Source organism: Triticum dicoccoides, chromosome 2B, assembly GCF_002162155.2.
Source record: "Triticum dicoccoides isolate Atlit2015 ecotype Zavitan chromosome 2B, WEW_v2.0, whole genome shotgun sequence".
In the NCBI taxonomy this organism is placed as follows: Eukaryota; Viridiplantae; Streptophyta; class Magnoliopsida; order Poales; family Poaceae; genus Triticum; species Triticum dicoccoides.
In genome coordinates this window covers 379,747,868-379,763,040 of record NC_041383.1, presented here as the reverse complement: position 1 = coordinate 379,763,040, position 15,173 = coordinate 379,747,868, and positions in this window count along the sequence as shown.

Sequence of the window (15,173 nt, the reverse complement as noted above, 5' to 3'; positions counted from 1 at the left end):
AAAACCACATCTAAACATAAGCTAGATGGATTATTTATTCCTAAACAGAACCAAAAAGCAAAAAACTAAAATAAAATTGGGTTGCCTCCCAACAAGCGCTATCGTTTAACGCCCCTAGCTAGGCATAAATGCAAGGATAGATCTAGGTATTGCCATCTTTGGTATTAGGGAAGAAAAGGGAAAACTTATTATCTATAGCATTAATCTTTCTATTTTGATAGAGCTCATGGCCATTAATGGTGGAAGAAAGATTAAGCACGTTACGAAAATTTGCATCTAAGCTAGCCTTAATCTCTTTGATAGTTTCGTTTTGATAAGAGAGCAAAAGAGAGGTAGAATCGACCTTCTCATTCATGGGGTGCCCAAATATGGTTTTCATCTTTTCATAGGTATCTATGGCATCCCCTTCAAGAAAACCTTCTTCAAAAATAGAGTCTAAGACATGCTTAAATGATGAGGGTAAGGCAACATAAAATTTTTTTAAGTATATTTCAATTTGATATTGGGGTACATAGCTAGCCCAGATTCTTAGTAACCTATCCCAAGCATCTTTCAAAGACTAATCAAGTAAATAACGAAATATTCCGGAATCATCTTCATCAAAATTATTCAGACTCTCATTGATGACCCCGGTAGGTCTTTCTATAGCATCATTGTTTATGAGCTTAGAGAGGACATAGGGATTATCCATGGTACTAAAACCCGGGAGAGAATCCCTAACCCTTTTTGATTTAGACATGGCAAAAGAAGGTCGAGCGGAAAAGAGGGCGAATAAAACGGCAAGGGTGAAGTGGGGGAGAAGAAAATGAGAGGCAAATGGCAAATAATGTAATGCGAGGGATAAGAATTTGTGATGGATACTTGGTATGTCTTGACTTGTGCGTAGACTCCCCGGCAACGGCGCCAGAAATCCTTCTTGCTACCTCTTGAGCACTGCGTTGGTTTTCCCTTGAAGAGGAAAGGGTGATGCAGCAAAGTAGCGCTTATTTCCCTCAGTTTTTTAGAACCAAGGTATCAATTCAGTAGGAGGCCACGCTCAAGTCCCTTGTACCTACACAAACAAATAAGAACCTTGCAACCAACGCGATAAAGGGGTTGTCAATCCCTTCACGGCAACTTGCAAAAGTGAGATCTGATAGAGAAGATAAGATATTATTTTTGGTATTTTTATTATAAATATTAAAAGTAAAGATTGCAAGATAAACAAAGATAAAAATAGCTTGTTGACAGGAGATTAATATGATGGAAAATAGACCCGGGGGCCATAGGTTTCACTAGTGGCTTCTCTGAAGATAGCATAAGTATTACAGTGGGTAAACAAATTACTGTCGAGCAATTGATAGAATTGAGCATAGTTATGAGAATATCTAGGTATGATCATGTATATAGGCATCACACTCGTGACAAGTAGACCGACTCCTGCCTGCATCTACTACTATTACTCCACACATCGACCGCTATCCAGCATGCATCTAGAGTATTAAGTTCATAAGAACGGAGTAACGCTTTAAGCAAGATGACATGATGTAGAGGGATAAACTCATGCAATATGATATAAACCCCATCTTTTTATCCTCGATTGCAACAATACAATACTTGTCGTTTTCCCTACTGTCACTGGGATCGAGCACCGCAAGATTGAACCCAAAGCTAAGCACTTCTCCCATTGCAAGAATGATCAATCCAGTAGGCCAAACCAAACTAATAATTCGAAGAGACTTGCAAAGATAACCAATCATACATAAAAGAACTCAGAGAAGATTCAAATATTGTTCATAGATAACCTTGATCATAAACCCACAATTCATCGGATCTCAACAAAGACACCGCAAAAGAAGATTACATCGAACAGATCTCCAAGAGAAACGAGGAGAACTTTGTATTGAGATCCAAAGAGAGAGAAGAAGCCATCTAGCTAATAACTATGGACCCAAAGGTCTAAGGTAATCTACTCACACATCATCGGAGAGGCTATGGTGTTGATGTAGAAGCCCTCCGTGATCAATGCCCCTCCAGCACAGCGCCGAAAAAGGCCCCAAGATGGGATCTCATGGGTACAGAATGTTGCGGCGGTGGAATTAGGTTTTTGTGGTGCTCCTCGATGGTTTGGGGGTACGTAGGTATATATAGGAGGAAGAAGTAGGTCGCTGGAGCCACGAGGGGCCCATGAGGGTGGAGGGCCCTCCCAGGGGGGTAAGCGCGCCCCTCTGCCTTGTGGCCTCCTCGGTGATCTCTTGACGTCCACTCCAAGTCCTCTAGATCACGTTTGTTCCAAAAATAACTCTCCCGAAGGTTTCATTCCGTTTGGACTCCGTTTGATATTCCTTTTCTGCGAAGGTTAGTCCCAAAAATAATATAAAAGTGTATAAATAAGCCCATTAAACATACAAAACAGAATATCTAATAGCATGGAGTAATCAAAAATTATAGATACGTTGGAGACGTATCACGACTCTGTCTCGTGGAACGCGATAATTCTTTCTCCCTGTTTTTTCTGAAAATATGTGATTTATAGCATCCAGGTGAGGACAACCCACCTGGGTGCGCCTGGGGGGCAGGCACGCCCTGGTGGGTTGTGCCCACCCAGGTTCCCTCCTCTGGTGGTTCTTGGCTTCAGAAAATCTCATTTATTGTATAAAAAATCCTCCCACAGTTTTGTTCCATTCTGAGAATTTTTATTTCTTCACAAAACAACACCATGGTAGTTCTGCTGAAAACAACGTCAATCTGGGGTTAATTTCATTCAAATCATGCAAATTAGAGTCCAAAACAAGAGAAAAAGTAGATACGACGGAGACATATCATCTACCACATGATGTAGAGTGGACCAACACTGAATGTACTCTCTCAATGTTTCATTCGGTTTCTGAATGCAGTGTTGCAATTCGGTCAGTCCGACAGGCCGCTTGAATGTCCCTTGAATGTTTTGATGAACACTCATGCCAAATCATCAATAGATGCTTGCCGGGGGGAATTGGTTAAGCCAGGGTCATTCCGAACCCTCTAACATCAATGGTAAATGCTTCATAGCGACATAGTCATTCCCGCCTCCAATCTGGACAACCACTCGATAATCTTCAAGCCATGTCTCGGGCTTGAATTCACCAGTGAACTTGCTAATACCCGCAGCAAGCCTGAAAGTTTGGGGGAATCTTTGCAGCTTTGATAGCTCTGTTGAGACACTCGGGACCTGAAACAAAAGCACTGCTTCCACTCCGACGATCCCTGTCCAGATTCTCTCTATGGGCCCTACCTCTGTCCACCAGGTTATGAACGAGAACAAATCTTGCATTGAACTATCAGTCGTGGTGGTCGACTGGTTCTCTCTAGCGATAGCCATCACCGCGGCGAGGAGGACTGATCAATCGGTCATCGCCATATGGACGCATGCCATCATACGGCCGAGGCGCATATGGGCCATCCCGTGGAGGGGCATCGACATGCGGACGTAATCATCATGGCATCACGGGGGCATGACTTGTTCATGACCTTGCTCCGAGTACCGATCTCGGTGGCGGTCATGATCGTCTCACCACAAAGGCGACTGCCTGCTTCTTCTCGGAGAAACAAAACTATGAGCCGATTGGATGGTGTCTGCCCAAACATATCTGCTGTGAATTCTGTTGCTCGATTGGGAAACAGCTGAATTCTTCTCTTCGGCTAGCTTAAGCAAAGCTCGAATCTGCCTAATGCCTTCTCCTGCCTCTGGTGGTGATGGCTGGATGGAATCTACTATCTGAGTAGTTGCAGCCAAATTCTGAACAGGGGTGCGAAATACCTGATAATTTAGTTGTTGATTATTCGGGAACAATCGCCGCTACCATCGGCTGGAACTGGGCTGCTGTTCTTGGCACACTTGATCCTGGAGTGACTTCTGGAGCTCCTCTAGACGAGTGCGCTCAACCAAATTGGCTTGGCATGCAGCCTCCAAGGCCTGAGCCTCGGGATTCATCCCAACGATGGGTGTCCGGACGGTCTGCTCGTTCCGGCCCTGCAACTTTAACCTCTGATGGTGAGTGAGATGCTCGGGGTAGTACTCGTTGGTGTGACAGTTGTTGTCGTCATCAATGTCGACTCGCGATGGACCATCAACTCCCGTGCCGCCATGGGTATACCCAAGGGACTGTGCCAAGAAGCAGCCATCAGCACCTGTGCAGCGGGGTCGCTGCTCTCGTACTTGGATCCATCATCTGAGTCCCCATGCAGGGAGGCAAACTAGTCGAGGACAGGCTCATCAGGATCAATCACCGCGACTTTGGTGTCCTTGAAATGAAGGGCCACCGCATATCTGATCCACCACTGGAGCCACAAGCGTCCAGAACGCTTGCAATGGTGGCCAATGGAGCGTAGAGGTGCCAACTAGTACGGGATTGACGGCTGCCGAAGAACACCGAAGGTACTCACGTAGAAGTGCACTTCACCGCTAACGGGCAGTGCCTCAACATCCAACGGGGCCTCTTGATGCCACGTTGAACCATCAGCGATGAAGCTGAGGGCGCCAAAACGAATCTCACCATCGAGAGTCAAACCACCGCCGGAAACCATGGTGAAGGTGGAAATATTGCAACTACGCCGGGAGTCGCTAGACGCCTGCCCCATGGTGAGCGCCAACTCTCATGCGTATAATCCTCACAATAATATACGGGGGTATGAATTGGAGGGTGATACGTCTCCAACGTATCTATAATTTTTTATTGTTCCATGCTGTTATATTATCATTCTTGGATGTTTTACAATCATTTTATAGTCATTTTATATCATCTTTTTGTACTAACCTATTGACATAATGCCAAGTGTCAGTTGATGTTTTTTGCATGTTTTTTACATCGCCAGAAATCAATACCAAATAGAGTCCAAATGCACCGAAACTTTTTCTGGAGTTTGTTTGGACCAGAAAATATCCAGTGGGCCAAAGAAGAACCAAAAAGGGAGCCCGAGGTGAGCCCAAGACACTAGGGCGCGCCTGGAGGCCCAGGCGCGCCCTGGTGGGTTGTGCCCACCACGGTGGCCTCTCGCACCGCCTCTTTGCTCTATAAATACCCCAATATTTCAGAACATTAGAGGAGTCGATGAAAATCAATTCCAGCCGCCGCAAGTTCCAGAACCACCAGATCCAATCTAGACACCATCACGAAGGATTTCATCCTGCCCATTGATGCCTCTCCGATGATGCGTGAGTAGTCTTTTGTAGACCTACGGGTCCGTAGTTAGTAGCTGGATTGCTTCCTCTCTCTCTCTCTTTTGATTCTCAATACAATGGTCTCTTGGAGATCCATATGATGTAACTCTATTTTTGCAGTGTGTTTGTTGGGATCCGATGAACTTTGAGTTTATGATCAGATCTATCTTTTTATCCATGAAAGTTATTTGAGTCTTCTTTGATCTCTTATATGCATGACTTCTTATAGCCTCGTATTTCTTCTCCAATATTTGGGTTTTGTTTGGCCAACGTGATCCATTTATCTTGCAATGGGAAGAGGTCATTTGTGATGGGTTTGATCTTATGGAGCTTGATCCTAGTGATAGAAGGGGAACCAACACATATGTATCGTTGCTATTAAGGATAACAAGATGGGGTCTATTTATACATAAATAGATCTTGTCTACATCATGTCATCGTTCTTATTGCATTACTCCGTTTCTCCAAGAACTTAATACAGTCGATGTGTGGAGTAATAGTAGTACATGTAGGCAAGAGTCGGTCTACTAATCTTGGACGTGATGCCTATATAATGATCATTGCCTGGATATCGTCATGATTATTTGAAGTTTTATCAATTGCCCAACAGTAATTCGTTTACCCACCGTTTGCTATTTTTCTCGAGAGAAGCCACTAGTGAAATCTACGGCCCTCGGATCTCTTCTTTAATATATTTGCCTTTGCGATCTATTTTTATTTGCTTTTATTTTCAGAAATATTAAACCAAAAATACAAAAATACCTTGCTGCAATTTATTCTTATTTATTTTTATCTCACGTTCCCACGAGATCTATTTATCCAATCTACTTCAATTTCATCTACCTTTTTACCCGTGAGGGATTGACAACCCCTCTCTTACGTCGGGTTGCAAGTACTTGTTCTTTGTGTGCAGGAGTTGTTTACGTGGTGTTGCGTGGTTCTCCTACTGGTTCGATAACCTTGGTCTCATCACTGAGGGAAATACCTACAGTTGTTGTGTTGCATCATCCCTTTCTCTTTGGGGAAATACCGACGTAGTTCAAGCAAACATCAAAAGTAACTTCTGGTGTCGTTGCCGGGGAGGATCACGTCAAGATAGTCTCCCGACCACGTGCCAATTTCTGGCACCGTTGCCGAGGAGACATCATCAACATCTACCAGGTTCCTAATCACAAATCTCATATCCTTGCAATTTACAATAATTTCCATTTGCCTCTCGTTTTCCTCTCCCCCACTTCACAAAAAATTGCCATTTTATTCGCCCTCTTTTTTGGTCGCCATTTTCTTGTCGGGTCTGTTTTTTGAGTGCAATCTTGTTGTGTAGTTACAATGACTCAACAGAACACCAAGTTGTATGATTTCTCCAATACCAACAACAATGATTCTATTAGCACTCTGATTGCTCCTCCCGCCACTAGTGCGGAGTCTTGTGATATTAACATTGCTTTGTTGAATCTCGTTATGAAAGATCAATTCTCCGGTATTCCTAATGAGATGTCGCGTCCCATCTTAACACATTCGTGGAATTATGCGATATGCAAAATAAAAAAGATGTGGACAATGATGTTCTGAAGTTCAAATTATTTCCGTTTACTTTGCGAGATCATGCAAAAAATTGGTTTTCTTCTTTGCCTCACAATAGTATTGATTCTTGGGATAAGTGCAAGGATGCTTTTATTACTAAGAATTTTCCACCCATGAAAATTATTTCCCTTAGAACCCAGATCATGAATTTCAAGCAACTTGAACATGAGCATGTTGCACAATCTTGGGGAAGGATGAAATTGATGCTAAGGAATTGCCCAACTCATGGGTTAAATCTTTGGATGACCATACAAAGAATTTATGTTGGGCTGAATTTTGTTTCTCGTAATCTTTTAGATTCCGCCACGGGTGGTACTTTTATGGAAATTAACTTGGGTGAAGCCACCAAATTTCTTGATAATATTATGGCAAATTATTCACAATGGCATACCAAAAGAGCTCCTACTAGTAAAAAAGTTAATTCGGTTGAAGAAATTTCTTCTTTGAGTGAAAAAGTTGATGCTCTTATGAAATTGGTTGCTAATAAAAGTGCTCCGATTGATTTTAATGATGTGCCTTTGTCTACTTTGATTGAGCAAAATAGTGATGCCATAGATGTGAATTTTATCTTGCGAAACCATTTCAATAACAATGCTTATAGAGGTAATTTTGATCCCAGGCCTTTTCCTAGTAATTCCTCTAATAATTATGGTAATTCCTATGGTAATCCTTCTTATAATAACAATAGGAACACCTCTGATCTCGAGAATATTATTAAAGAATTTATCAACACTCAAAAAGTTCTCAATGCTACAATGGAAGAAAAGTTGAATAAGATTGGAGATTTGTCTAGAAGTGTTGATAGAATTTCTCATGATGTAGAAAATCTCAAGATGAAAATTTTTGTGCCTAAGGTTGAGGAATCAATTAAAGCTCTCAATGTTTCTATGGATGAAAGTAAGAAACGAACCGTTATGCTTAGAGCTAGAAGAGAATTTTTAGAAAAAGCGTTTTCTAGTGATTGCTTTCATAAAAGTGATGAAGATCTTAAAATGATTGGTGTTTCTTCTATCGATTCTTAGTAAAATTAAGATTGATAATAATAAAGGGACCGAAGAAGAGTCAACTTTAGCGAGAACATGTACCGATAATTCGGAGGGTGAAAATCTTGTTGAGAAAATTGATAAAAGTGGGTTTAAAGATGTCAAAACTTTAACTACCGATGTGCCCACTCTTTTGGATTACAAAGACTTTAATTGTTACAGATGCTCTTTGATTGATTGTATTTCTTTGTTGCAATCCATGATAAATTCACCCCATGCTTATGAATAAATTAAAGCTTTTACTAAACATATTGTTGATGCTATGATGAAAGCTTTGGAAGAAAAATTGGAATTGGAAGTTTCAATTCCTAGAAAATTACATGATGAGTGGGAACCTATTATCAAAGTCAACATTGAAAATTATGAATGTTTTGCTTTATGTGACTTGGGTGCTAGTCTTTCTACAATTCCGAAATCTTTATGTGATGTGCTTGGTCTTACAAATATTGAAGAATGTTCTTTACATTTGCACTTGGCGGATTCTACTATTAAAAAGCCTTTGGGAAGAATTAATGATGTTCTTATTCTTGCAAATTGGAATTATGTGTCCATAGATTTTATTGTTCTTGATATTGATTGCAATCTGTCTTGTCCAATTATTCTTGGGAGACCATTTTTACGTATTATTGGTGTCGTGATTGATATGAAACAATGCAATATTAAATTTCATTTTCCACTGAGGAAGGGTATGGAACACTTACCTAGAACAAGAATTTGGCCACCATATGAATCAATCATGAGGGCATCATATGGATCTAGAAACAAAAATGACAATACTTAGATCCTTGCATTATGCCTAGCTAGGGGCGTAAAACAATAGTGCTTGTTGGGAGGCAAACCAATGAACAAAATTTATTTTTGTCTTTTTATTTCTGTTCTTGAGTGTTTGCACAATTATGCTACTGTTATGACTGTTTTTTGTGTGTGTTTTAATTAGTGTTTGTGCAGAGCAAATCCTTTAGGATCATGTTGGATGATAGTTGATTTGATCATGCTGAAAAACAGAAACTTTTGCGCTCACGAAAATAATTTTCCTTTTTAACAGAAGCATCATAAAATACCAATTCTTACTGCAGAAGATTAATATACAAATTGCTTAGGTTATCCTATTTTTTCAGAATTTGTGGAGTTTCAGAAGTATGCAAAATATCCATATTGCTTCAGACTGTTCTGTTTTTGATAGATTCTGTTTTCTTTGCGTTGTGTGCTTGTTTTGATGATTCTATGGTTTCCTTTGAAGAGATTTTGCCATAGAAAAGTTGGAATACAGTAGATATAATTCAAAAATAAAATACGAATGGGTTTGCAACAATACTTATAGTAGTGATTTGTTTTCTTATACTAACGGATCTCACGAAGGTTTTGTTGAGTTTTGTGTGATTGAAGCTTTCAAGTTTTGAGTGATATTACGATGGATGAAGGAATAAGGATTAAGAAGAGCCTAAGATTGGGGATTACCATGGCATCTCAAGCTATTATCCAAAGAAAAGCAAGCAACTAAGCTTGGGGATGCCCGGGTGGCATCCCCTCTTTCTTGTAGCGACCATCGGTATTTTACTCGAAGCTATATTTTTATTCGTCACATATTACGAGTTTTGCTGGGAGCATCTTGTACGATATGAGTCTTTGCTTGTTTTGCTTTTTGTTTTAAGTCATGAATCCTTGTTGGACACACCTATTTGAGAGAGCCAAAATTATGCCATGCCTTGTTGGAATTGCTCTCTATGCTTCACTTAAATCTTTATGAGCTATGGAATTGCTCTAGTGCTTCACTTATATCTTTTTTAGCACGGTCTGCTTTGTTATTTTTGAAGAAATGCTCCCTTGCTTCACTTAGATTTATTTGAGAGTTTGTAATTTTTTTAAGAAATTCTCTCTTGCTTCACTTAAATTAATTTGAGAGAAAGAGATATTATGCCCATGATCTTCACTTAAATTCGTTGAGATTATTAAAAGCAACGTATGAAAATTAGTCCCAAAGTGATAGATATCGTGGGAGGATATAATAAGAACTTTCAGGAAGATCATTGGACAAAATAAACTTGATTCCCAGTAATAGTTTTGAGATATGATGATGTGATGTGTGAGTCATTGATACGTCCATTTTGCATCATGTTTTCTTACTGTTATTTATAATGTTTTTATCCATAATAATGATTTTTGGAGTAATTCTAATGCCTTTTCTCTCATAATTTACAAGGTACACACCAAGAGGGAGAATTCCGGCAGCTGGAAATCTGGACCTGAAAAAAGCTACATCAGGCCACCTATTCTGCACATCTCCAAATGAGCTGAAACTCCACGAGGATTGTTTATGGAATATTTAAGAAATACTGGAGCCAATAAACACCAGAGTGGGGCCACCAGGTGGGCACAACCCACCTGGGCGCGTCTTTTGATATATATATAAGTCATTTTGACCTAGAAAAAATAGAGGAGAGGCTTTCGGGACGAAGCGCCGCTGTCTCGAGGAAGAACTTGGGTAGGAGCACTTTTGCCCTCCGGTGGAGCGATTCTGCTGGGGGAACTTCTCTCCCGAAGGGGGAAATTATCGTCATCATCATCACCAACAACTCTCCATCTTGGGTAGGGCAATCTCCATCAACATCTTCACCAGCACCATCTCATCTCAAATCCTCTTGTATTCAATCTTGTTACCGGAACTACAGATTGCTGCTAGGGGGTGACTAGTAGTGTCGATTACATCTTGTATTTGATTACTATATGGTTTATTTGGTGGAAGATTATATGTTCAGATCTATTATGCATATTAATACCCCTCTGATCTTGAGTATGTTTATTGTTTGTGAGTAGTTACCTATGTTCTTGAGGTCACGGGATAAATCATGTTGCCAATAATCATGTGAATTGGATATGTGTTCGATATTTTGATAGTATGTATGTTGTGATTCCCTTAGTGGTGTCATGTGAACGTCGACTACATGACACTTCACCATATTTGGGCCTAAGGGAATGCATTGTGGAGTAGTAATTCGATGGTGGGTTGCGAGAGTGACAGAAACTTAAACCCCAATTTATGCACTATTCCATAAGGGACCGATTGGATCCTAGAGTTTAATGCTATGGTTAGAATTTATTCTTAATACTTTTCTCGTAGTTATGGATGCTTGCGGGAGGGTTAATCATAAGTAGGAGGTTTGTTCAAGTAAGAACAGCACCTAAGCACCAGTCCATCCACATATCAAAATATGAAAGTAGCGAACACAAATCAAACCAACATGATGAAAGTGACTAGATGAAATTCCCATGTACCCTCAAGAACGCTTTGCTTATCATAAGAGAACGTTTTTGGCCTGTACTTTACCTCAAAAGTATTGGTCTACCTTGCTGCATACTTGTTATTATTATCGTTACTTGCTTGTTACAAATTATCTTGCTATCAAACTACTCACTACTTACCATTTTCAGCACTTGCAGACAATACCTTGCTGAAAATTACTTGTCATTTCCTTCTGCTCCTCGTTGGGTTCGACACTCTTACTTATTTAAAAGAGCTACAATTGATTCCCTATACTTGTGGGTCATCAAGGCTATTTTCTAGCGCCGTTGCCGGGGACTGAAGTGCCTTTGGTAAGTGGAATTCGGTAAGGAAACATTTATATAGTGTGTTGAAATTTATTGTCACTTGTTACTATGGAAAACAATCCTTTGAGGGGTTTGTTCAGGGTATCTTCACCTCGTCTGAAACCACAATTAATTGCCCGTCAACCTACTGCACCTACTGAAATATTGAATATGAAATTTTTTCGGGTATGATAGAACAACTGCTAGCTAATCCTTATGCAGGAGATGGAACCGAACATCCTCACAAGCACTTGATACATGTAGAAAAAATTTGTGGATTGTTTAAGCTTATAGGTTTACCCAGGGATGAAGTTATGAAAAAGGTTTTCCCTTTATCTTTGAAGGGAAAAGCATTGGCATGGTATAGGCTATGCAATGATATTGGATCATGGAATTGGAATCGTTTAAAACTGGAGTTTCACCAAAAAAATTATCCTATGCATCTAGTTCATCGTGATCGGAATTATATATATAATTTTTGGCCTCGTGAAGGAGAAAGCATCGCTCTAGCTTGGGGGAGGCTTAAGTCAATGTTATATTCATGCCCCAATCATGAGCTCTCAAGAGAAATGATTATTCAGAACTTTTATGCTCGGCTTTCTCGTAATGATCAAACCATGCTGGATACTTCTTGTGCTGGTTTTTTTATTAAGAAAACTATTAAATTCCGGTGGGATCTTTTGGAAAGAATTAAATGCAACTCTGAAGATTGGGAACTCGACGAAGCTAAAGAGTCAGGTATAAAGCTTATGTATGATTGTGTTAAATCTTTTATGGATACTGATGCTTTTCAAAAGTTTAGCACTAAATATGGACTTGACTCTGAGATAGTAGCCTCCTTTTGTGAATCATTTGCTACTCATGTTGAACTCCCTAGAGATAAATGGCTTAAATATCACCCACCTATTAAAGAAGAAATTAAAGAACCGATACAAGTTAAAGAAGAAACTATTCTCTATAATGTTGATCAAGTTGTTCCTACTGCTTATATCGAGAAACCCCCTTTTCCTGTTAGGATAAAGGAACATGCTAAAGTTTCAACTGTGGTTAACAAAAGCTCTGTTAGAACACCTAAACCAGATGAATAAATTAGAGTTGAACCTAATATTTCTATGGTTAAAGATCTCTTAGAAGAAGATGTCGATGGGCATGTTATCTACTTCTGTGCAGAAGCTGCTAGAATTGCCAAACCCAAAAAAAGGGATAAGAGTAGACCAGTTGTTGGCCTGCCTGTCATTTCACTTAAAATAGGATATCACTATTATCATGGTTTATGTTACATGGGTGCTAGTGTGAGTGCTATTCCTTACAAGTTATATCAAGAAATTAGGGAAGACATAGCACCTACATAGTTAGAAGACATATATGTTACTATTAAACTTGCTAATAGAGACACCATATCACCTTGTGGGATTATTAGAGATGTTGAAGTCTTGTGTGAGAAAATAAAATATCATACTGATTTTCTTGTTCTTGGTACCCCACAAGATGACTTCTATCCCATTATCTTTGGTAGACCTTTCTTGAACACAGTTAATGCTAGGATAGATTGCAATAAACAAACTGTGGGTGTTAGCTTTGGTGATGAGTCTCATGAGTTTAATTTTTCCAAGTTTAGTAGAAACCATCATGAAAAAGAATTGCCTAGTAAGGATGAATTAATTAGTCTTGCTTCTATTGTTGTGCCACCTACTGATCCTTTAGAACAATACTTGCTAGACCATGAAAATGATTTACATATGCATGAAAGAAATGAAATAGATAATATTTTCTTTGAACAACGTCCTCTGCTTAAACCCAATTTTCCTATTGAAACTCTAGGAGGTCCTCCTCCACCTATAGGTTGTAATGCCCAATATACGACCCTATCCTAAAGGAACTCGAAGGTCCCACCAAGGATAGAAGCGCATATTGGAGACGCTTTTGCAAGGTGGATACCATTACATCGTACCATTACATAATAGTTTGGGATACATACAAGAGGCATAGAATGCCACACGAATACAACAACATCATACAAGAGATCAACATCCGAGTACGGATGACACACAAAGAGGAACTCAAATGACATCCACCCTGCTAGCCCAGGCTGCCAACCTGGAACCTATCCCCTGATCGAAGAAGAAGCAGAAGAAGAACTCCAAAGTAAGCAAACATCGCTCTCGCGTCATGATCATCGCAAAACTTGTACCTCCAACTGTTGTTGTAGTAATCTGTGAGCCACGAGGACTCAACAATCCCATTACCATGGGTATCAAGACTAGCAAAGCTTAAAGGGGTAAGGAAAGGATAAGTGGTGAGGTTGCAGCAGCGACTAAGCATGATATGGTGGCTAACATACGCAAATAAGAGCGAGAAGAGAAGCAACGAAACGGTCGTGAAGCTAGCAATGATCAAGAGGTGATCCTGAAACTAATTACGTTCATACATAACCCAAAACCGTGTTCACTTCCCGGACTCCGCCGAGAAGAGACCATCACGGCTACACACACGGTTGATGCATTTTAATTTGAATCTAGTGCCAAGTTATCTACATCCGGATATTAACAAATTCCCATCTGCCACATAACCGCGGGCACGGCTCTCGAAAGTTTATACCCTGCAGGGGTGTCCCAACTTAGCCCATCACAAGCTCTCATGGTCAACGAAGGATATTCCTTCTCCCAGGAAGACCCGGTCAATCTCGGCATCTCGGTTTACAAGACATTTCGACAATGGTAAAACAAGACCAGCAAAGCCACCCAATGTGCCGACAAATCCCGATAGGAGCTGCACATATCTCGTTCTTAGGGCACACCGGATGAGCAAGACATCGGGTTAGCATAGACCCTGGTTGCCCAGGGGGCGCCGGACATTGCTCAGTTTGGACCAGCACTCGGGGGAGAACTGGCCCAGGGGGGTAAATAAAGATGACCCTCGGGCTCCGGAAACCCAAGGGAAAAAGGCTTAGGTAGGCAAATGGTAAACTCAAGGTTGGGCCTTGCTGGAGGAGATTGAAAGCGAACTGTCAAGGGGGTCCCATAAATCACCCAACCGCGTAAGGAACGCAAAATCAAGGAACATAACACCGGTATGACGGAAACTCGGGCGGTAAGAGTGGAACAAAACACCAGGCATAAGGCCGAGCCTTCCACCCTTTACCAAGTATATAGATGCATTAATTAAATAAGAGATATTGTGATATCCCAACATAATCTTGTCCATCATGGAGCAATCTTCAACTTCACCTGCAACTAACAACGCTGTAAGAGGGGCTGAGCAAAAGCGATAACATAGCCAAGCAACGGTTTTCTAGGAAGGGTGAAAAGGTTAGTGGCTGAAATGGCAATTTGGGAGGCTTGAAGAGCAAATGATAGGTAGCGCAGTATAGCGATAGAACGAAGCAACTAGCATAGCAATGATAGTAGTGAGATCCAGAGTAACGGTCATCTTGCCTGAAATCCTGCTAGGAAGAAGACCGAGTCCATGAAGAAGATGAAGCCACGAAGACGAACCAAGCATAGATGAACGAATCCTCACGATCGCAACGAAATAGGAACTAATGAGAAGGAGCACAACGGGAAAGGGCAAACACATGGTAAACACACAACACAAAGACATGGCATGATGCACAGCCAAGGATGATGCATGACAAGGCTTGAGGCTACTCATGGCAAGAGATAATGCAAACAAGAACAACACATCAAAGCAAGTTTAAATGAGGCCGGAAACAACATATAACAAATCCGATAAGTCCTCATATGCAAATTTCGAAATTGGTCCAGATCTGAACAAACATCAAG